The 24,854-nt window shown below is 39.0% G+C and overlaps 1 long non-coding RNA gene across 4 annotated transcripts in view; it reads right to left on the reverse strand.

The window, feature by feature from the left end:
* Positions 1-4,040: 4,040 nt before the first annotated feature.
* LOC113593942 (uncharacterized) overlaps positions 4,041-24,854 on the reverse strand; it is a 49,865-nt gene continuing 29,051 nt past the window's right edge. For 2 of the 4 annotated variants that reach the window (XR_008298742.1, XR_008298743.1), the window contains exons 5-6: positions 20,278-20,377; positions 17,355-17,735 (exon numbers count right to left, since the gene is read on the reverse strand). This is a non-coding gene — a long non-coding RNA (uncharacterized LOC113593942). Of the gene's footprint in view, positions 4,347-17,354; positions 17,736-17,758; positions 18,387-20,277; positions 20,378-24,854 lie in introns of those variants that run through there. The other 2 variants (XR_008298745.1, XR_008298744.1) reach the window with 2 other exon arrangements.

The following is a 24,854-nucleotide window of genomic DNA, read 5'->3' on the forward strand; positions in this document are numbered from 1 at the left end:
TCATCTCAATAGATGCAGAAAAAACATTTGATAAAGTGCAACATCCATTCATGATAAAAACTCTCAACAATGTAGGTTAGAGGGAACATACCTCAACATAATAAAGGCCGTATGTGAAAAACTCACACCTTAATGTCATACTCAGTGGTGAAAAACTGAGGGTGTTTCCTCTAATATCAGGAACAAGACAAGGATATCCACACTCACCACTTTTATTCAGTAGACAACTGGAAGTCCTAGCCATAGCAATCAGACAAGAAAAAGAAATAAAGGCATCCAAACTGTCAAGGAAAAAATAAAACTTTCACTATTTGCAGATGACCTGATACTATATACAGAAAACTTTAAAGCTTCCACCAAGAAACTTCCAGACCTGAAAAAATAAATTCAGTAATATCTCAGGATACAAAATTAATATACAGAAATCTGTTGCATTTCTAAACACTAATAATGAAGTAGCAGAAAGAGAAATTAACAAAACAATCCCATTTACAATGGCAGCAAAAAGAATAAAATACCTAGGAAGAAACATAACCAAGGAAGGTGAAAGACAGTACCCTGAAAACTATAAAACACTGATGAAAGAAATTGAACATGCCACAAACAAACAAAAAGATATTCTGTGCTCATGGATCAGAAGAAGCAATACTGTTAAAATGTCCATACTACCAAAAGCAATCTACAGATTTAATGTAATCCCTATCAAATTGCCAACAATATTTTTCACAGAATTAGAACAAATAGTCCTAAAATATGAATGCAACCACAAAAGATTCCAAATTGCCACAGCAATCTGGGGGAAAGAAGAACAAAGCTGGGGAAAGAATCACAATCCCTCATTTCAAGATATACTAAAAAGCTATAGTAATCAAAACTGAATGGTATTGGCACAAAAGTAGATACTTAGATCAACAGAAAAGAATAGAGAGCCCAGAAACGAACCACACCTGTCAGGTCAAATAATCTTCGATAAAGGAGGCAAGATATACAACAGGGAAAACAGTCTCTCCAACAAATGGTGCTGGGAATACTGGACAGCTATACACAAAAGAATGAAACCACTTTATTACACTCTACACAAAAAGAAACTAAAATGGATTAAAGATGTAAATATGAGACCTGAAACCATAAAAGTCTTAGAAGAAAACAGGTGGGGCGCCTGGGTGGCTCAGTTGGTTAAATGTCCGACTTCAGATCAGGTCATGATCTCACAGCTTGTGGGTTTGAGCCCCGCATCAGGCTCTGTTCTGACAGCTCAGAGCCTAGAGCCTGGTTCGGATTCTATGTCTCCCTCTCTCTCTGCCCCTCCCCTACTTGTGTTCTGTCTCTCTCTCTCTCAAAAATCAGTAAACATTAAAAAAAAAAAAAGAAACTGTATCATCTTAAAAAAAAAAAAAAAGAAAACATAGGCATCAGTCATGGAAGCATTTTTGTAGCTATGTCTCCACTGGCAAGAGAAAAGCAAAAATAAACTAGGGGGACTACACAAAAATAAAAAGCTTTTGCACAGCGAAGGAAACCATCAACAAAATATCAAGGCAACCTACTGAATGGGAGCAGATATTTGCAAATGATTTTTTTTTTGCACTTTATTTAAAATAGCCACAATATGGAAGCAGCCCAAGTGTCCATTGATAAATGGATGGATAGAGAAGAGGTGATATATATACAATGGAATATTAATCACTCAGCCATAAAAAGGAATGAGATGTTGCCATTTGCAGCAACATGAATGGACCTAGAGGGTATTATGCTAAGTGAAATAAGCCAGCTAGAGAAAGACAAATACCATATGATTTCCTTCATATGTGGAATTTAAGAAACAAAACAGACAAAGGAAAAAGAGACAAACAAGCCAGACTTTTAAATACAGAAAACAAACTGATAGTTGCCAGAGAGGAGTTTGATGGGAGGATGGGCGAAACAGGTGATCGGGATTAAGGGCACAATTATTGTGAAGAGCCCTGAGTAATGTATAGAGCTGTTGTATCATTATATTGTACACCCGAAACTAACATAATACTGTATGTTGATTATACTTGAATAAAAAATAAATAAAATCTGAAAAATCAAAAAGAATGTTCTGATGCCTAGTTAGCACTAGGCTACAATGTAGCAATGACAGCTACATCATGACAGCCACCTGGCCTCGGTGGGTGTAAGAGGCATCTCAGTTTCAGCAATATTAAAATATGGAAAAAAATGTGCAGCTTCAAATCAGTGAAATAAGGTATTCAATGACACACCCATTTCCAAAGGTCTTAATGATTTTTTTAACCAAATTTTTTAACCGATTTTTAACCAATTCTAACTTCTTTCTCTCTACTGTGGTGGAGTAGGTAAGCTTTATAAACTATGGCAATTTGACTACAGCGCATGGAGTCCAGAAATCCTTTCATTCACATTCATCCTGATGTTACTTGCACAATAATAATCAAAGGTCATGAAAGTGAACTTCAGGGGTGACCGTAAATTTTTTTTAAAGTTTATTTATTTATTTTGAGAGAGAGAGAATGAGTGTGAGAGGCACAGAAAGAAAGAGAGACCGAGGGGATCTGAAGCGGGCTCTGTGCTGACAGCAGAGAGCCCAGTGCAGGGCTCGAACTCTCAGACTGTGAGACTGTTGGATGCTTAACTGACTGAGCCACCCAGGTGCACCATGATCATAAAATTATTAAAGTTTGGTAGTGATTTGTATTTAGTAGTAGTGTAGTGTATTTAAATATACAACCAGTTGAAAAAAAGAGAACCCTTTAAATTTGATTATTTAAATTCAGGCGGAACTCATGAAAATTACTTAGATTTCTCCCATTATCTTCTCATTATCTCTTTATAACTAGAGTAGTCATTAAATAGATTCTTTTTTATTTTTAAAAAAAATTTTTTTTCAACATTTTTATTTATTTTTGGGACAGAGAGAGACAGAGCATGAATGGGGGAGGGGCAGAGAGAGAGGGAGACATGGAATCGGAAACAGGCTCCAGGCTCCGAGCCATCAGCCCAGAGCCTGACGCGGGGCTCGAACTCATGGACCGCAAGATCGTGACCTGGCTGAAGTCGGACGCTTAACCGACTGCGCCACCCAGGCGCCCCATAAATAGATTCTTAAACCATTATAATTTGTTTCACTTTTATTGAGGTAAGTACCATAAGATAAAGTTTAGCATTTAACAGTACACAGTTCAATGGTATTTAGTCCATTGACAATGTTGTAAAGCCATCACATCTGATTCTAAAACATGATCATCACCCTAAAGTGACATTGTGTACCTGCTAAGCAGTCTCCTCCCTGTTTTCTGCTGTCCCCAGCCCCTAGTGACCACTAATGTGCTTTCTGTTTCTGTGAATCCACAGAACAGAACAATCCACAGGCAGATCTTATTCTGGCTATTTCATATAAATGGAATCATAGGATATATGACCTTTGGTGTCTGGCTTCTTTCCTTAGCATAGCATTTTTGAGGTTCATCCACATGGTAGCACGTGTCAGTACTTCATTCCTGTTCTGGGCTGAGTAATATTCCATTACATGGATATACCACAGTTGGTTTATCCATGTATCAGTTGAAAGACATTTGGGTTGTTTCTTTTGGTTATTATGAATAGAGCATTGTTTTTCAGTTCTTTGGAGGTATATCCTTAGGAATACAATTGATGATTTATATAGTAATACCATGTTTAACTTTTTGAGGAAGTGATACACTGATTTCCATAGAAACTGCATTGTTTTGTGTTCCAATCAACAATGCAGGAGGGTTCCAATCTCTCTATGTCCTCACTAACATCATTACCTGGAAACAGTTTTTCTGGAACGGTAAAACAGAGTTTGTGGAAGGTAAAATTTATAGAACGTTTTGAAGGTCACTTTGCCACACTGCTTGGATTTCGTGTTAGCAGCGCGGGGTTATCTAGCTCTTCCCCGTACTCAGAGCACCTGGTTATTCTGGGAACCACATGTGTTTGACCTCACAGCTAGTTTTAAGGCAGCATCCCGCGAAGCCTTCCTCCCCACCCCACCCAGTAATTCCTCTCCAACCCTAGTCTGAGTCATATGCCAGCCAGGATGAAAGCCATCAGGAGCGATAACAACTGTCCCAAACTTCCCCGTGTTCAGTCTAATACTCACTAAAGAGACTCTGAAGGCCTACTCCTTCTGAAAACCTGTTATACGCAAAGCCTTGAGTTATGGCAGACAGATGGCTTATCCTGCCTAGGTCTCAAGTCAGTAACATGGAGAGAATACCTTATTTTCCCAGGATATGACAACTGTAGACGTCCACTCCAACTGAAAATAATTCTGTGGTTATGATGTGAAAGGTTGCCATGGTGGGTTGGAACAGTGGTTCCTAGAAGTGGAGATATAACAAATGGGTAAACATTTGCAAAGCATTTGGGAGACGACATGGGACCTTAAAGGAAAAAAAAATCACCATTTACTGTCATCATCATTTCATAAAGCCCCCAAATTTTGGCAGAACAAAAATCTCAGAATGCAAGTCCTGTGACTTAAATGCATTGTTGCTGTGTGCATTAGCCTTATTTTTCTAATTTCCAGGGAACCACGCTAGCTCAGAGGACAGACACTCAAGGAAGTGGAAACCCAGTCTCTCATCCACATCTCAACAACACGTGCCCTCTGCACTGTTTCTCATTTGTCTCTCTCCCTCGTTAGTTTTCTCGGGCGGGCGTTGGGTGTTCCGGACTCAAAATTCTCTGCTCCGTAGGAGGAAGAAGACGCGCTGGAGGGGGGTGAGCACTTTCGAAGAGTAGCTAGCGCCTGCTGCCACTAGAGGGCAGAGCGCAGCCTGAGGATGCGCTTTCAGGAGCTGCAGCACTAGCCCCTCGCTGCATCTCCCCGGCGCGTCCCCAGAAGGCGCTGCTACTCGCAGAAGCTGCGGTCAGCTCCAGGGCTCGGGGCAGTTGGCTCCTCACTGGAGTGGTGGGAATCTACCTACTTCACAGATAAGCTGGGAGGGGCACCTCGCCTTCTTCAAGACGCTGCCCTCCACCAGGAGCCCGGGAGGAGTTCTCCTTTTTTGGAATTAAAACTTGAATTCATCATTGACAGTGGAAAATATTTACAAAGCCCTTCAGGAGCGTTGTACTCTTGTGAGCGTTGAACTAGAAAAGACTAAACAGACGCTGGCCTGTCAAGGTTGAGTGACCTATAAAACAATGCTGGGGGGAAATTCTGCTGTCAATTTCTTCAAAGACGGCAGGGTATTACCATTCCTTTCCCTTATCTGAAATGATGGGCATGAGATCAACTTTGGTATTTTCTTAGAATTCTTATACACATGTTCCTGTTTCATCCTTAACTCTTCGAGGGAGGCATTATGACTATCCCAATTTATTATCATTTTAAAACTCATTCTCACAGGGTTGTTTTTTTTCTTTTTAACCCCCATTCAATTTCTATTTTAACGACTGAAAATTTTTCGAAGTAAATTGATGTTAAAAACATGAAATGCCACTAGAGCACTTATCTTAAGAAGGAGCATTTCCTGCCCTACTCCTGCCCACACTCCATTCATGGTTCTGCATCTCAGAGGCGAACATTTGGAGTTTTAACTGTTAGTGTTTTCAGGATTTCTAGGGGTCCCTGCATATCTCTAAGGAATGTGCTTATGCTATTATTTCTTGGTTTCTAAGTCTGGATGTTAGCATTTGATCTAGCTTTTTTTTTTTTTTTTGAGGAAGTCTCTCCTGATCCTGAACAAACCAGAGCTCAGGAAGTTTAAGGGACTTGTCCAAGACCACATAACCAAACGCCAATGGAATGGAAATTGGGATCTGCATTTCTAAGTTTAGAATCCATGTAATTTCCACCACTGTGTTGTGGGGGTCACTAGAAAGATGCTGATTATCCTCCAGTGTCGTTAGCACTTGGCATTCAGGTATCAAGATTGATATAATAAGTCTCTTTAAAACAGTTGCAAGACAGAATACAAGATGCCCAGTTACATTTGAATTTCAGATAACGAGCAAATGCTTTTTAAGTGTAACTGTGTCCCCAGAATTGTATGGGATCTACATGCTGAAATGTTATTTACACTTTTATTTGCTAAATCTGGCAAGCCTACCTTAAAACTATGAATCTAGGCCTCTTTGGTTTTCAAAGCCTAGGACTAGAGACATAGCAAGAGGTCTGTGATTAATTCATGACAAAGGAATTTTTCTTAGAAAGATAGACATTGGGGGCACCGGGGTGTCCAGTCAGTTAAGCATCCAGCTTCAGCTCAGGTCATGATCTCAGGTTTTGTGGGTTTGAGCCCCACATCGGGTTCTGTGCTGACAGCTCAGAGCCTGGAGCCTGCTTTCGGATTCTGTGTTTCCCTCTTTCTCTGCCCCTCCCCTGCTTGCACTCTCTCTCTCTCAAAGATAAATAAGCATTAAAAAAAAAAATAAATGAACAATAACAAAAGAAAGACATGATTCATCACTTCTGTACAGATTAAATATAAAACAGGCAGAACTTGAAAATATAGTGTTTAGGCCTACAGACATATAAAGACAAATTATAAAGGAAAGAAAGCAAATTAGCATGAAATTCAGGGGTGGGGGCTGCTGAGCTAAAGGTACATTGACAGTGAGTGCAATGGTGGTTATTTTATTTTTTGGTGTGATGTGTTTCTATGCCCTCTTCACACGTATGTTATATATTGTTAAAAATAAAGTGAAAGCAAGCCTGGGTTCTGGGATGAGAGAGGCGTAGGTTCCCAACTTTAGCCTCTCTGAGCTTTACTTCCTTCATCTATAGTATGGGAGTAATTATTCCTAGTTGGCAGCATCTGTTGTGTGGTTCAGATATAACGTACCAAGGAACAGAGTGTAACCAGCATGTCCTTGGGAAACTTTATTATCGATCAAGTCTATGGGGAGGCGGGGGGGAATAGAAGAAGACTGTGCAAGGGTTTCTGCATCCCACCGTGTAAACTTGGGTCAGCAACTGTCTTGCCTTCTGCTGGCTGTTGTGTTCTTACCTAAAACTCTTTGTTCGTGCATATTTAAGTGCTCGAGAAATTGCTTGACACTTTACATAATTTTGGAGGTTGAGATACTTCTGAAAAATGAACCTCAGCCCTTTAAGAAGTAAATTTGTGGGTGTTTGTAACTAGAAGAGTTAAAAAGAAAAGTCAATTCCCTGTTAATGCTAAGTTCTAGCTTCAAAGCACAGGAGACACGTAGAGAGATCAATGAGGAGAGTCTTCTGATTGGAACAGGCAATCATTTGCCACGGACGTGCAAAAAGCAAGTATTTTTCTTAACTGCATACTCTCAGAAGTCTTTCCCTTGACATTAAAATTATTCCTACCACTGGAAAAATACATTTTTTTTTGGCAAAATTCTGAACTTTTTTCTTTTTTAATTTCCAACTAATATTAACTTCCATATTCCCTAATATATTGAAGTCTTTCTGGCTTGAAAAAAGCCCAACTTTGGGGTGCCTGGCTGGTTCATTCAGCGGAGCATGTGATTCTTGATCTCAGGGTCAGGAGTTCAAGCCCCATGTTGGGTGTGGAGCCTACTTAAAATAAAAATTAAAAAAAGAACCAAGGAAAACGCCCAACTGTCCTTAACCAAAGATTTTGCTTTAAGCCATGAATTAATGTTAAATAAAGCTGCCTTTATTTAACCAGAGGAAGAGAACCTTCACATTTAGAATGATAATCAAAGTATTTTTCTTGTAAGTATTCAGAATTGGCTGAGAGGAGTGTTCACTATATCAATTTAGCAGGAAGTATTCTACAAAAATTTATTTTTATGCTTCTTGCATTGAGTTAAAATACCTCGGAACTAAAATGTTCAAATTCACTAATAATCCATTGGTATACCATTCCACCTTAAAAAAAATACTAGTATTCGGGGTGCCTGGGTGGCTCACTCGCTTAAAGGTCCAACTATTGATCTTGGCTCAGGTCACGATCTCACAGTTTGTGAGTTTGAGCCCTGCACTGGGCTCTGCCCTGACAGTCTGAAGCCTGCTTGGGATTCCCTGTCGCTCCCTCTCTCTCTGCCCCTCTCCTGCTTGTACTTGCTTGCTCACTCTCTCTCTCTCTCAAAACAAATAAGTAAACTTTAAAAAATGTATGAAAATATTAATACTCAATGCTGCCAAAGATACAGTGAAATGGGAATTCTTGTACGCACAGTGGAGTGTAAACTGGGACAATTTTCTGGAAAGCAAGCAGTGTGTTAGTATATATTAAGAACTCTCAATATGTTTATATTCTTTGACCTTATAATTCTACTAGGACTGTTTCCTTAAAAACTCTCAGAGACATGGCCTCAGTCAACAGGGACCTCCCTCTTCCCTTCCTCAAAGGCTTGGGTCCCAGTTCATGGAACAAATATGCATGCATATTTATCAAGTGTTTCGGATAATGCTGAAAAAGTAAGGTATCTAAATGCTCATCAACAGGGGACTACTGGAGTAACTTGTGTGCTCATATCATGGAGGATAAATGCATAAAAAGCATGTTTGCCAAGATCTTTATGAAAAGAAAAAATGCTCACAAGGTTATATTAAATAAAACAGCAGTATGAAGTAGTACATTATCTCGACTACGTAAAATATGTATCTAGAAAAATATTGGAATAAATAAACCAAAATCCTAACAAGTGGTAATTTTCAGACTGTGGGATTGTAAGTGATTTTTGTTTCTTTCTCTATACTTTTCGTTATTTTCCAAATTTTCTACAATGAGTACTATTACCACTATAGTAAAAAACAAAAGATATTTAAAAAATTCCAAAGTGGTAGCATATTTTTATATTCATTATACATGAATTGGCTCGTGTGCAGAGAGAAAGAAATCTAATGGCACAGGTATGATGTATCATTTTCAGTTCCTCCAAACAGGGATAAAATGGCATTTTTCTTAGAAAGGATTTGTGTAGCTCACATTATTGTTAAATCTTATCATTTCACTATATTTAGGGAACCCCAGGGCATGGCTTAAACAAAAGGCCCATTTTCATATTGGTATATGAAATGACACAAATCTCTAGTCCTTTGGGAACGCATGCAATTTGTAATGCCTATTATTTTTATGTTATTAAACCCATCTCTGGTAATAAGATCTATAATTATTAAGTAGAAAGCATAATGAAGTTGGCTGATTACAGAGGGAGGAGAAGCCAAGTGTTTCAAACCCTCTGACATTTTCTGGTGATAGCCATTGACTACAGCATTGCTATTCTGAAGTAATTTTACTGAGAAAGGAGTATGTTTACAGAACATTAATTGATGAATTTATATTGCTTAAGTAAGCTCTAAATTTCCAAATTTGGGCATTGATCTCTCTCTCTGTTAGAAATTTCGTGGTAGGGATGGGGTAAAGCAGGAAATCCATAGCCTAAAATAAAGATGTAAGGTCAGACTTGAAGGCTGAAGTCTGGAAACCCCTGCACCATGCCTCCCCCTGGGGAGAACCCTGCACAAGTGTGGCTTTGTTTGGCTTTCAGGGGGCTGTGTCTGACTTTTTTGTTGGGTATGGCTCCCTCACGTTAAGTAAATGAAGACTTTATGGGGCACCTGGGTGGCTCAGTCGGTTAAGCATCTGACTTCGGCTCAGGTCATGATCTCATGGTTCGTGAGTTCGAGCCCTGCGTGGGGCTCTGTGCTGACAGCTCAGAACCTGGAGCCTGCTTCGGATTCTCTGTCTCCCTCTCTCTCTGCCCCTCCTCTGCTCACACTCTGTTTCTCTCTCTCTCTCAAAAATAAATACATGTTAAAAAAATTTTTTTAAAGTAAATGATGACTTTATTAAGTTCTGGTATTGATGCATTCATATTTGTAGTGCATTCTAACATTCTTATCGAGTATAAAAAAGGGAAAGACTCTATCTCGTATTCTTAATCCTTTGGGGCTTTTAATTTTGAAATTAATCAAATCCACCACGTGCAAACCCTATGAGTTTCTTATTCCTTATTCCTTCACATAAAGCTCATGTCAAATAACGGAGTTCATGGCCTCTCTTCCCAAGTACTGGTAGGAGATCATTTCAGAATCAATCACTTATATCATACATCATGGCCCATGATGATCATCATTTTAAGCTACCATTAAATTTAGACCCCAAGAGCGAACATCTCAAAATTCCTTCTGAAAAGATAACCCCTACTTCTGTCAATTCTTCAGACAGAATTTCACCCTGCTAAACTTAAAAAAAATTTTTTTAACGTTATTCATCTTTGAGAGACAGAGAGAGACAGAGCATGAGCGGGGAAGGGGCAGAGAGAGGGAGACACAGAATCCGAAGCAGACTCCAGGCTCTGAGCTGTCAGCACAGAGCCCGATGCGGGGCTCGAACTCAAGAACCATGAGATCATGACCTGAGCTGAAGTCGGAGGCTCAATTGACTAAGCCACCCAGGTGCCCCTCCCCCTGCTAAACTTTAAACTCTGAATCTAACAGCATGCACTTCTTTGCTGTTTTTATTTAATTAGTAGTTTATTTGACAAATAGGCTCCATGAGAGGCATTCCAAAGGATCTGGGGGATAAGCCTCCCAGACAAACAAAAATAAAGGAGTTCCTGACCACTAAACAAGCCCTGCAAGAAATTTTAAGGGGCACTTTCGGGGCACATGGGTGGCGCAGTCAGTTAAGCGTCTGACTTCAGCCAGATCACGATGTCGCAGTCCGTGAGTTCGAGCCCCGCGTCAGGCTCTGGGCTGATGGCTCAAAGCCTGGAGCCTGTTTCCGATTCTGTGTCTCCCTCTCTCTCTGCCCCTCCCCCGTTCATACTCTGTCTCTCTCTGTCCCGAAAATAAATAAACGTTGAAAAAAAAAATTTAAGGGGCACTTTCTGAGGGGAGAAAAAAACAAAACAAAACAAAACAAAAAAAAAGACCAAAAGCAACAAAGACTAGAAGGAACCAGAGAACACTATCAGAAACTCCAAATAATGGGTAAGGGGCATTAAGGAATCTACTCCTGAAATCATTGTTTCACTATATGCTAACTAATTTGGATGTAAATTTAAAAAAATAAAAAATAAAAAATAAAAATTAAAAAAAAAGAAACTCCAACTCTATAGGAAACATAATGGCAATAAATTCATATCTGTCAGTACTCACTCTAAATGTCAACGGACTAAATCTCCAATCAAAAGACACAGAGTAACAGAATGGATAAGAAAACAAGATCCATCTAGTTCAGTCCCTGCGGTTGTTTCCACTTTTCCACTTTCTCTCCAGCTGCTTTTCAGGGGGGTGCTTTTCCCGTATTCTTCTCCTGTCTCAGTCCTCTCTCTGCATGCAAAAACAGCTCCCAGCCCTCTGCGGCTTCTTGCTCCCCAAGTTCACCTCTCCGCACCCCGTACTGGCTGAGTTCTGTGGTTCAGGTTGTGCAGATTTTTGTGTTAATCCTCAGATCAGTTTTCTAGGTGTGCAGGATGGTTTAGTGTTGATCTGGTTGTATTTCATGGATGCGAGACACACAAAGAACTTCCATGCTGTTCTGCCATCTTCGAAAACAAGATCCATCTATATACTGTTTACAAGAGACCCATTTTAGACCTAAAGACACCTTCAGATTGAAAGTACAGGGATGGAGAACCATCTATCATGCTAACGGCCACCAAAAGAAAGCTGGAGTAGCCATACTTATATCAGACAATCTAGATTTTAAGATAAATACTGTATCAAGAGATGAAGAAGGGCATCATATCAAAATTAAGCAGTCTATACACCAAGAAGATCTAACAATTGTAAACATTTATGCTCCAAATGTGAAAGCACCCAAATATATAAATCAGTTAATCACAAACATACAGAAACTCATTGATAATAATACCATAATAGTATGGGACTTCAACACTCCACTTACAACAATGGACAGATCATCTAAGCAGAAAATCAACAAGGAAATAACGGCTTTGAATGACACACTGAACTGGATGGACTTAAAGATATATTCAGAACATTTCATCCTAAAGCAGCAGAACACACATTCTTCTTGAGTGCACATGGAACATTCTCCAGAATAGATCACATACTGGGACACAAATCAGTCCTCAACAACTACAAAAAGATCAAGATCATACCATGCATATTTTCAGGCCATGACGCTATGGAATTTGAAATCAACCACAGAAAAAATTTGGAAAGATAACAAATACTTGGAGACTAAAGAACATCCTACTAAAGAATAAATGGGCTAACTAAGACGTTAAAGAAGAAATTAAAAAGTACATGGAAGCCAGTGAAATGATAACACCACAGCCCCAAACCTCTGGGACACAGCAAAGGCGGTCATAAGAGGGAAGTATATAGCAATCCAGGCCTTCCTAAAGAAGGAAGAAAGGTCTCAGATACACAACCTAACTTTACACCTTAAAGAGCTGGAAAAAGAATAGCAAATAAAACCCAAAACCAGAAGAAGATGGGAAATAATAACGATTAGAGCAGAAATCAATGCTATCGAAACAAAAAACCCAGTAGAATAGATCAAAGAAACCAGGAGCTGGTTCTTTGAAAGAATTAACAAAATTGGTAAACCCCTAGCCAGTTTGATCAAAAAGAAAAAGGAAAGGACCCAAATAAAATCAAGAATGAAAGAGGAGAGATCACAATCAACACTTCTGAAATACAAACAATAATAAGAGAATATTATGAGCAATTATATGCCAATAATTTGGGCAATCTGGAAGAAATGGAAAAATTACTGGAAACATATAAATTACTAAACTGAAACAAGAAGAAATAGAGAATTTGAACAGCCCCATAACCACTAAAGAAATCAAATTAGTGATCAAAAATCTAAACAAAACAAAACAAAACAACAACAACAACAAAAACGAGAGTCCAGGGCCAGATAGCTTTCCAGGGGAATTCTACCAAACATTTAAAGAAGAGTTAATACCTATTCTTTTGAAGCTGTTCCAAAAAATAGAAATGGAAGAAAAACTTCCAAACTGATTCTATGAAGCCAGCATTACCTTGATTCCAAAACCAGACAAAGACCCCACTAAAAAGGAAAGCTACAGACCAATTTCCCTGATGAAAATGGATGCAAAAATCCTCAAGAAGATACTAGCCAACTGGATCCAATAATACGTAAAAAGAATTATTCACCACAACCAAGTGGGATTTATACCTGGGATGTAGGGCTGGTTCAATATCCGCAAAACAATCAATGTGATACATCATATCAATAAAAGAAAGGACAAAAACCACATGATCCTCTCAACAGATGCAGAGAAACCATTTGGCAAAATACAGCATCCTTTCTTGATAAAAAAAAACCTTAACAAAGTAGGGATAAAAGGATCATGCCTCAAGATCATAAAAGCCATATATGAAAGACCCACCCCTAACATCATCCTCAATGGGGAAAAACTGAGAGCTTTCCCCTTAAGATCAGGAACATGACAGGCATGTTCACTCTCACCACTGTTATTCAACATAGTATTGGAAGTCCTAGCCTCAGCAATCAGACAACACAAAGGAATAAAAGACATCCAAATTGGCAAGGAGGAAGTCAAACTTTCACTTTTCACAGATGACATGATATTCTATATGGAAAACCCAAAAGATTCCACCAACCAAAAAACTGCTAGAACTGATCTATGAATTCAGCAAAGTCGCAGGATATAAAATCAATGCACATAAATTGGTTGCATTCCTAAACACCAATAATAAAGCAACAGAAATCAAGGAAATCAAGGAATTGATCCCATTTACAATTGCACCAAAACCCATAAAATACCTAGGAATAAACCTAACCAAAGAGGTGAAAAATCTATACACTGAAAACTATAGAAAGCTTATGAAAGAAATTGAAGAAGACACACACACACAAAATGGAAAATACTCCATGCTCCTGGGTTGGAAGAACAAATATTGTTAAAATGTCGATACTACCCAAAGCAATATACATATTCAACACAATCCCTACCAAAAGAACACCAGCATTCTTCAAAGAGCTAGAACAAAGGATCCTAAAATTTATATGGAATCACAAAGACCCTGAATAGCCAAAGCAATCCTGAAAAAGAAAATCAAAGCTGGAGGCATGACAATCCTGGACTTCAACCTGTATTACAAAGTTGTAATCATCAAAACAGTATGGTATTGGCACAAAAACAGTCACTCAGATCAATGGCACAGAACAGAGAACCCAGAAATGGACCCACAAATGTATGGCCAACTAATCTCTGACAAAGCAGGAAAGAATATCCAATGGAATAAAGACAGTCTCTTCAGCAAGTGGTGCTAGGAAGACTGGACAGCAACATGCAGAAAAATGAACCTGGACCACTTTCTTACACCAGACACAAAAAATAAACTCAAAATGGATGAAAGACCTCAATGTAAGACAGGAAGCCATCAAAATCCTCGAGGAGAAAGCAGGCAAAAAACTCTTTGACCTCGGCTGTAGCAACTTCTTACTCAACACGTCTCCAGAGGCAAGAGAAACAAAAGCAAAAATGAACTATTGGGACCTCATCAAGATAAAAACCTTCTGCACGGCAAAGGAAACAATCAGCAAAACTAAAAGGCACCCAACAGAATGGGAGAAGATATTTGCAAATGACATCAGACAAAGGGTTAGTATCCAAAATCTGTAAAGAACTTATCAAGCTCAACACTCAGAAAACAAATAATCCAGTGAAGAAATGGGCAAAAGACATGAAGAGATACTTTTCCAAAGAAGACATCCAGATAGCCAACCGACACATGAAAAAAAGTTCAACATCACTCATCATCAGGGAAATACAAATCAAACCCACAATGAGATACCACCTCACACCTGTCAGAATGGCTAACATTAACAACTCAGGCAACAACAGATGTTGGTGAGGATGCAGAGAAAGTGGACCTCTTTTGCACTGCTGGTGGGAATGCAAACTGGTGCAGCCACTCTGGAAAACAGTGTGGAGGTTCTTCAAAAAATTAAAAATAGAACTACCCTACAACCCAGCAATTGCACTACTAGGTATTTATCCAAGGGATACAGGTGTGCTGTTTGGAAGGGGCACATGCACCCCCATGTTTATAGCAGCACTATCAACAATAGCCAAAGTATGGAAAGAGCCCAAATGTCCATTGACTGATGAATGGATAAAGAAGATGTGGTACACACACACACACACACACACACACACACACACACACTGGAGTATTACTCGGCAATCAAAAAGAATGAAATCTTGCCATTTGCAACAATGTGGATGGAACTAGAGGGTATTATGCTAAACAAAATTAGTCCATCAGAGAAAGACAAATATCATATGACTTCACTCATATGAGGAATTTAAGATACAAAACAGATGAACATAAGGGAAGGGAAGCAAAAATAATATAAAAACAAGGAAGGGGACAAAACATAAGAGACTCTTAAAAACAGAGAACAGAGGGTTGCTGGAGGGGTTGTGGGCAGGGGGTTGGGCTATATGAGTAAGGGGCATTATGGAAGACACTTGTTGGGATGAGCACTGGGCTTTATACATAGGGCATGAATCACTGGAATCCACTCCTGAAATCATTGTTGCACTATATGCTAACTAACTTGGATGTAAATTAAAAAATAAAGAAAAAGAAATGCAACAGATTTCTGTATATTAATTTGTGTCCTGTGGCTTTACTAAATTCATTTATCAGTTATACAACTTTTTTGGTAGAATCTTTAGGGTTTTCTGTATATAGTATCAGGTCATATGCAAATAGTGAATGTTTTCATTTTTCCTTACCAATTTGGATACCTTGTCTTCCTTCCTTCCTTCCTTCCTTCCTTCCTTCCTTCCTTCCTTCCTTCCTTCCCTTTCCTTTCCTTTCATTCCTTCCCTCCCTCCCTCCCTCCCTCCCTCCCTCCCTCCTTCCTTCCTTCCTTCCTTCCTTCCTTCCTTCCTTCCTTCCTTCCTTCCTTCCTTCCTTCCTTCCTTTCTCTTTCTTCTGACTGCTATGGCCAGGACTTCCAGTTGTACACTTAATAAAAGTGGTGAGAGTGGATATTCCTGATCTTAGAGGAAAAGCTCCCAGTTTTTCACCATTGAATATAATATTAGCTGTGGGTTTTTCATATATGGTCTTTATTATGTTGAGGTATATTCCCTCTAAATCTACACTTTTGAGAGTTTTTATCGTGAATGGATATTGCACTTTGTCAAATGCTTTGTCTACATCTATTGTGATGATCACGTTTTTTTTTTCCTTTCTCTTGTTAAAATGATATATCTTGTTGATTGATTTGTGAATATTGAACCTTGTATCCCTAGAATTTCTCATTTGATCATGGTGCATTATTTTCTAATTATTATTATACACTGTTTGCTAATATTTTGTTGAAGATTTTTGCATCTATGTTCACCAGAGATATTGGCCTATGGCTTTCTGTTTTTGTAATGTCTTTGTCTGCTTTGGTATCAGAGTACTGTTGGCCTTGTAGAATGAATTTGGAAGCTATCCTTCCTCTTCTGGTTTTTGGAATAGTTTGAGAAGAATTGGTCTTAACCCTTTTTTAAATATTTGGTAGAATTTATCTGTGAAGCCATCTGACCCAAGCCTTTTGTTTGTTGTTTTTTTTTATTACTGATTCAATTTCATCGCTAGTAATTGGCCTGTTCAAATGTTCTATTTCTTCCTGATTCCGTTTTGGAAAGTTATATGCTTCTACCAATCTCTCCACTTCTTCTCTCCACTTCTTGTCCAATTTGTTGACATATTTATAAATAAATAAATAAATAAATATTTATTTATTTAGAGCACAAGCAGGGGAAGGGCAGAGAGAGAGAGAGAGAGAGAGAGAGAGAGAGAGAGAGAGAATCCCAAGCAGGCTCTGCCAGCACAAGAGCCTGATGTGGGGCTTGATCCCATGAGATCATGAGATCATGACCTGAGCCAAAATCAAGAGTTTGACTGAGCCACCGAGGCACCCAGCATCTCATTTTTCACAATAGTCTTCTATAATCCTTTGTATTTCTATAGTATTGATTATTATTTCTCTTTTTTTATTTCTGATTTTATTTATTTGGGTCCTTTTTTTTTCTTGATGAATCTGGCTGGTTTATCCATTTTATTGATCTGTTCAAAGAAGTAGCTCCTGGTTTCATTGATCTTTTGTATTGTCATTTTAGCCTCTATTTCATTTATCTGCTCTAATCTTTATTATTTCCTCCCTTCTATGGCTTTAAACTTTATTTTTTTTTTTGTTCTAGCTCCTTTAGGTATAAGTTTAGGTTTTTATTTGATTTGTGGTTACCATTAGGTTTATGCTAACACTGTATGTCTGTAGCAGTCTATATTCAGATGATTGTGGCTTATGTTTGAACCCATTTTAAAAGCCCCCAATTTTTACTCACTCCCCCCACATTTTATGTATAGATATATGGTTTGAAGAGGGAATAATATTTTACTATTTTTCAAATAGTTCTGGATATTCTTCTTTACTATTACACAAAAACTTGAGAAAAGATCATTCTCTTGAAAATGATAGTTTCTTAAAAGTTGTTTGCAATGTTCAATCTGAAAACACCAAAAAACTTATATTTTTTTACAGATTTGTTGAGATATAACTGACATACAATAAATCACACATATTTGAAATGTACAATTTAATGACTTTTCACATGGATACATTCGTGTATGTATCACTAAAGTCAAGATGATAAACATTTCTATTACTCTCAAAAGTGTCCTTGTGCCTCCTTGCAGTCCATTCCTCCTTCCTATGTGCCCGAAACTGTTCCCAAGCAGTGTTTTCTGTCCCTATAGATTACTTTGCATTCTTCTGTAAGATTGCCCAACAGAAATAAAACAGGAGTTACAAATGTGAGCCACATATGTAATTATAATTTTTCCAGTAGTTTATTTCACTTAACATATCAAAATATTATCATTTTGGCATATAATAATATAAAATTATTAATAACATTATTGCCATAGGCTAAATGTTTTTGTTTCCTCCAAAAAAGTCTCACATTGAAACCTAATCCCCAATATGTCAGGTGAGGCTTTTGGGAAGTGATTGGGTCATGAGGGTGGAGCCCACATTAATGCCCTTTTTTTTAAGTTCATTTAGTTTGAGAGAGAGTGAGAGAATGAGCAGGGGAGAAGCAGAGAGAGAGAGGAGGAGAGAGAGAATCCTAAGCAGGCTTCACACTGTCAGCACAGAACCTGATATGGGGATCAAACTCATGAACCGTGAGATCATGACCTGAACCAAAATCAAGAGTCAGATGCTCAACTGACTAAGCCCCCCAGGTGCCTCAGGATTAGTGCCCTTATAAGAAAGACCCCAGAGAGCTTCCTTGCCCCTTGTACCACGTGGGCCATAGCAAGGAGATGATCATCTATGATCATCTATGAGCCAGGATGAAGGCCTTTGCTAGACAAAAAAAATCTGCCAGCACCTCGATCCTGGACATACCAGTCTTCAGAACTGTGAGAAAAAAATTCCTATTATTTATAAGCCACCCACACAATGGTCAGTATTTTTATTAAGCAGCCCCAGTGGACTAAGCCAGACATATTTTATATTCTCTTTTTTTTCATAGTAAGTCTTCAAAATCTGGTATTTCATACTTAGAGCATCACTCAATTTGAACTAATCACATTTCAAGTGTTCAATAGTCATATGTGGTTAGTGGCTACATCATTTGATCTTGAAGGTCTAAAATTGTATCTAAATGGAATTATAAAGTATGTAGTCTTTTTTGACTTGCTTCTTTCATTCACATAATTATGTTGAAATGTATCCCCGTCTTATAATGTATCAGGAGTTTGTTCTTTTTTATTGCTGAGAGTATTTAATTGTTTGGATGTGACACTATTTATCCTTTCCCCCTGCTGGTGGACATTTGTCCCCCCACCCCCACCCTCCACCATACCAAGGTTTTGGCTATTATAAATAAGTCTGCTATAAATATTTAAGTTCAAGTCTTTGTGTGGACATATATTTTCATTTCTCTTGAGAAAATACCTATGAGTGGAATGGCTGGGCCATACAGTGTACGTTAAGCTTTTATAAGACTGTCAAACTGTTTTCCACAGTGGCTGTACCGTTTAACATTCCCATCAGCATTTATGAGACTTCAATGAGTGGCATTGTTGGCTTTTTCAATTTTGGCCATTCTACCAGATATGTAGTGATAGCTCATTGTGGCTTTTATTTTAATTTCCATAATAATCAGTTATGTTGAGCATCTTGTCATGTATTATTTCCCTTTCATAGATCTTTTTTGGTGATATGCCTACAAATCATTTGCCCACTTTTTGTTATGTAACTTGTCTTCTTATTGTTGTAAGAGCTATTTATCAATTCTAGACATCAGCCGTGTGAAATATATGTTTTGCAAATATTTTCTCATAAGCCATGGCTTACTTTCCATATTCTTGGCATTTTGAGAGCAAAAGTTCTAAATTTTGATTAATTTATTGATTTTTTTCTTTTTATACTTTGTGCTTTTTTAAAGAAATCTTTGCCAAACCCTGGGTCACTAAATTCTTCTATGTATTCTTTTAGAAATTTTTATAGTTTTGACTCCTACATTTAAGACAAGGATACAGTTTAGTTTTTTGTATATCTTATGAGATAAAGATTGAGGTCCTTCTTTTTTAATGACTATACCCCTCTTTGGTAATGACTATCCAATTGTTCTAGAATCATTTGCTGAAAGGATTATCTTTACCATTGAATTGTTTTGGCATATTTACTAAAAATATATTCATCACATATATATAGAATTGTTTCTAGAGTCTCTATTGTATTAATCTATATGTCTATCTCTGTACCAGTATCACATTATCTTGATTACTGTAGATTAATAGTAAGTCTTGAAATCAGGTAGAAATTTCTTCCAACTTCTTTTCCAAATTGCTTTGGCTTCTCTAGTTTCTTTGCATTTCCATATACATTTTAGAATTAGCTTGCCAAGTTAAAAAAAAAATAAAGCCTGTTGGGATTCTGATTGGGATTGCATTGATTCTATAAATCCATTTGGGGTGATAGCAATAAACATTTTATAGTTTGCTACATTACAATACATTGGCTCTTTCTCAGTGTGAATGGATTTAACCAGACATGACTTTGTAACATCATGTCTTGGTCCCTTGGAAAATATTGGTTCACTGAGTCATGCAGATCTTCCAAATGTTTACACATTTTATTATACAATATATTTTAAAAACATATTCATTAATATCTCCACCAATCTCAGAAATGTCTCTAAATACTGGGAAGCTGTCAAGTTCACAGTGGCAGATACATGCTTTCCAAAAATACTCATTTTTGCTGGAAAGCTCAAATTTTATCTTTGGCAACAAGTACTTACGGTTGTTTTCCTTGAAGTGACAGGCTCGCTTGGTTCCTTTTTCAAAAAATGTCTGCCAAATGCCCAAGTCTGAATCATCCTAGTTGTCTGTCAGTCGCTCCTTCAGACAAAAATGGTGTTGTATGAAAAAAGCCAAAAACAAACCCGGTGAGCTCAGCCTGCAACTCAAACACAGGTGCCTCTTGTGACAACCACTGTGGTTTCGCGTGCAGCCCACGTGCTTTATTTGTATTTCTCATGTCATCATGTAGAATATCAAAGAGTTGTGTATTCAGGGATTGAGATTTAATAAAGTGAGCTCATTTTTACTGCTTCATTAAGGACGTTGTTAAAGGCAACTGGTTTCTTTCTTTTTCCTTCCTTCCTTCCTTCCTTCCTTCCTTCCTTCCTTCCTTCCTTCCTTCCTTCCACAAGTAGTGTGTGGAGAGTGACTACCAGTGTAATTTGGTGCCACAGCTTTGATTTGTGTTATGATGCTGGCAGTTTTGCTCACCACTGCTTTTGCACTGTTATCACCAATGTCAACACAGTGGAAAAGCAAATAACATCCTAGTATTATTATGAAATTAATTTGTGGAGCCCCCCCATAATAATTTAGGAAACCCCTTCTCCCCTGGGTTCCATGGGCCACACTTTAAGAACCATTGCTTTCAGAACACAAAGGAGCATTTAATACGACCTGGAAGGATGCTGGAGGCTTTGTTGCAAGAGTGAAGCCTGAGTGGAGGCTCAGTGGACACATATGTAAGAAAAGGTTGGCTGTCTGGATACAGGGAACAGCACAAGCAAAGGTACAAAGTGTGAATGGGAGGGCTCCCTTCCTCAGTTTCAGGCAAGCAAAAGGTGCAGTGAGGGCGAGGTCAGAGCTGAGGTAGCAAGAGATAGAGACGGCCCCGTGTGCATGGAAGGAGCTGAACCTTCATTCTTCGGGTGGTGGAGAGTTCTTGAAGGTTTTATATAGCGGGGCTGGGGGGGGGGTGCCAACATAATTAGAGTTGTCTGTTAGCTCCAGCACTCTGGAAACAATATGGTGAACGGATTTGGGAGAAAGGGAGCTCAATTAAGGACCTGTGCCTCATGAAGGTAAGAGATGACTTAATAGAACAGATGGTCAACTAATTAAACACCAAGCCCCCTTCCCCTTATTAATTCAGAATATTGTAACTAGTCCATTTGCTCAGGGGACACAAATATACATCTCCTTGAATTCATGAGTGCAGACTTGGATAATAAAAAAGAAAAGCAGTCTTACAGATTAGACTCCGTGTTTCTATAACCTGTATCCTTCCAGACCCTCAAACGGAAATTCCTACCCTCTCAACTCAGTTTAATCATTTCCCTTAATAATTAGAGAACAGAGAGCAGAGAGCAGGGGTAGAAGTGGGTTTACAAGTTGTGTTTAACTGTTTCTTGCAAGAGCATAATTGGGATGACATTACAGAAGTCTGAGGTCACAGAAGTAATTTTTTTTTCTGCTTTAACTATGATGTGTATGTTTCTCTGTGCACTTGCGTCCATAGATAGTATTTATTTGCATATTTTAACATTGCACTGTACTGCTATACTCTAATCCAAATCCCTCTTAGCCCTTGTCTGGACTCCAGTGACTCCTTGCGAATATTATTTCTACTCTTAGCCCACTACAATCCATTTTATACACAGCATCCACAATGATCCTTGAGAAAGATCAATCAGATCACACCATTTGTCTGCTTATAATCCTCCAATGACTTCCTGTTCCCCATAGAAAAAAAAAACAAAAACCTAAAATCTTTATGCTGTTGTCCATAGCCCTACATAACTGATTCCTGCCTGTCTCTCTGACAATTTCTACCACTCCTTGTCTTGCCCACTGAAGGCTCATCACCCTGGCTTTGGTGTGTTTCCATCTCGGGGCCTTTCTGCTAGCTGTTCTCGGCCAGGTTTGCTACAGTCTTAGAATTCCCCATGTCCTTCGGGTCCTAACACACTATGGAAAGTTCCTTTCCTGATCGCCCGACCTAGAGTAGCCTATCACTCCTTACCACTTCACCGTTTTATTTTCATCGTGGCAGCACCTGGAACATTGCCTGGTACACATAGATTCTCAATAAGTATCTGTGGAATGAATGGACTCATGAATGATAGGTGAAATGTTCTTGTTGTATTTGCTTCTCATCATGCTAACAAAGTTGTCATGCAAATGATCCCATATTGGTAATTAGTTTAGAGCATAATTACATAACTATGCCCGCTTTTGTTTTGTTTTGTGGCTTTACTTTAGTCAGGGTTTTATTCCTTCTAAAAGCATATAGGGGAAATTCAAAATTACTTAGAAAGTACATGGCTTTGGGGCGCCTGGGTGGCGCAGTCGGTTAAGCGTCTGACTTCAGCTCAGGTCACGATCTCGCGGTCCGTGAGTTCGAGCCCCGCGTCAGGCTCTGGGCTGATGGCTCAGAGCCTGGAGCCTGTTTCCGATTCTGTGTCTCCCTCTCTCTCTGCCCCTTCCCCGTTCATGCTCTGTCTCTCTCTGTCCCAAAAATAAATAAACGTTGAAAAAAAAATTAAAAAAAAAAAAAAGAAAGTACATGGCTTTTTCTTAACCAGCTAGAGGTATCGGTCGTGGTTGTAAAACAAGAGAATTTACTAACGTTTGTAGAATGTTTGTAGAATAATGCCGATGTTTTTCTATTTAGAGAAAGAGGGAAAGAATAAAATATAAAAATCTTACAACTTGGAGCACACGAACGTACACATAAATTATTATAAAAATGTGACAAGTGCTGTAATCAAGATAGAAAGCGCCAGGGGAGCACGGTGGCAGGAACTGCTTTCTGTGCCTAAGGAAGTCGGTGAAAGCCTCAGAGAGGTGATGACAGTGGATAAGGGTCTGAAGGATGAGGATTTTCTAGGTAAATAGAGGGAGAAAGGCAATCCAGGCATATGGAACACCATTCAGAAAGCCACAATTGTGTAGGGGGAAATAAACATCATGCATAAAATATATTTTTCCCCTCTGGGCACCCACACATCAAGGGTTTGGGTTATAAAAAGAATCTCTCCACCAGTGGTATTACTTTATTCTGAAACGATTCAGAACACAGTTGAAACATTTCTCCCCCAAAAGATATCTGATGTAGAACCCTCAATGTATCAAACTGTGAAAAAAGCCTCTCTGGGAGAAGGTGGAGGGGACTCTGCAGAGGTTCTTGACCTCTTGTTCTCCCTCCCTGTGTGGACTGATGGCCCATTTTAGGACCCTGGAACTGTAAAGAAAATAATTGAAAAGCCATTGCCTTTTACTTTAAGAACACTGAGGGGTGGGGAGGGGGGCTTTGGTGGCCATGAAAATGCACCACTCAGATCTCTTGCCGTGGGGAGCATAGTGATAGATGGTAATTTCCTGTAGCACTTGGATGAGGCCAAGCTCCCCATGGGCTGATCCTAGCCAATGATGGAATAGGACAGGGCTGCTTATGCAGGCAAGATGGGGGACTCCTCTGACGGTGACTCTGGCCAAAAGACTCTTTCCATTGACTTGGCTGAGAAATTCTTAGAACTGAGCTACAGTCTGAAATGGCCTATCCAGCCCCACTTACTACTTCCCTCTTGACGTTCCTAGTTCTCTTTACTGCCTTCAGCTCCTTCCCCTTTGCCCCTCACTGGCATTTCCCTGGATAAATGTCTTGCACGTCTAATCCTGTACTGGCATCTGCTTCTAGAAGGATCTGAACTAACACAGGAGCCTATGGGAATGAAACCAGTTGCACACTTCCACATTCTCTGAAGCAAGAGTTCCAAAGTGCAGTGATACTGGTGTGGTTCCAATAAAACCCGGAAGAGAGGATGGAGAAAGGGACTCCTAGGCACCTTAGTATCCTCTTAAAGCTTGCAAACTGATCTTGAACAAAACCCCAAATCTAAATATGGACAGACTGGAAAACCTGAATAGATATTTAAACAGCCAAAGTAGAACTGAAGATTAGTTAATGGGGGCTGTTTTTACACCCACACAACCTGGCAGTTCAGCGTGCTGCACAGTCTTTGTTGCAAAAATACTACAGAAATATGGTTCTTTGAAAACATCTTCTGTCTCTGTATAAATGACAGAGGATCCGGAGGCATTTCTGCAAATAATATGTTTTCCTATGCCAGTGTATAAATAGCTTTTGGGTACTGAGATAGAGTGAAAGTTGCCAGTGCTATCGCTACACTGATGAGAGAAGCAGCTGATTGGGAGCTGGGACTGCTATCTGCTGTTAGCCCTGAAATGTAATGAGACCGAGAACATTGTTGTTTTCACGCGACCAGAGAAGAGGGCAGGTACTGCCGTCTCTGACTACATAGAAAAGGCCAGACTGAGACCTTCCCAAGTTAGCTGCCCTTTTGGTGAGATTACAGAGCAGACAAGTGCTTTCCTCCCATTGGAAAGGACTGTCTTTTTAAATGATGACCAAACTTGGGTCTCCCACCTTCTAATGCCATACTGCCCGTGCGATCCTTCTGGGCGGGACCAAAGATAGTTCCATTTTCCCCTTCTACCTTCTGACAAAACTTATAAAGGGGGAGAAAGATCTGCAGAAAATATGAAAATCTAG

The sequence above is a fragment of the Acinonyx jubatus genome, chromosome B2, assembly GCF_027475565.1.
Source record: "Acinonyx jubatus isolate Ajub_Pintada_27869175 chromosome B2, VMU_Ajub_asm_v1.0, whole genome shotgun sequence".
NCBI lineage: Eukaryota > Metazoa > Chordata > Mammalia > Carnivora > Felidae > Acinonyx > Acinonyx jubatus.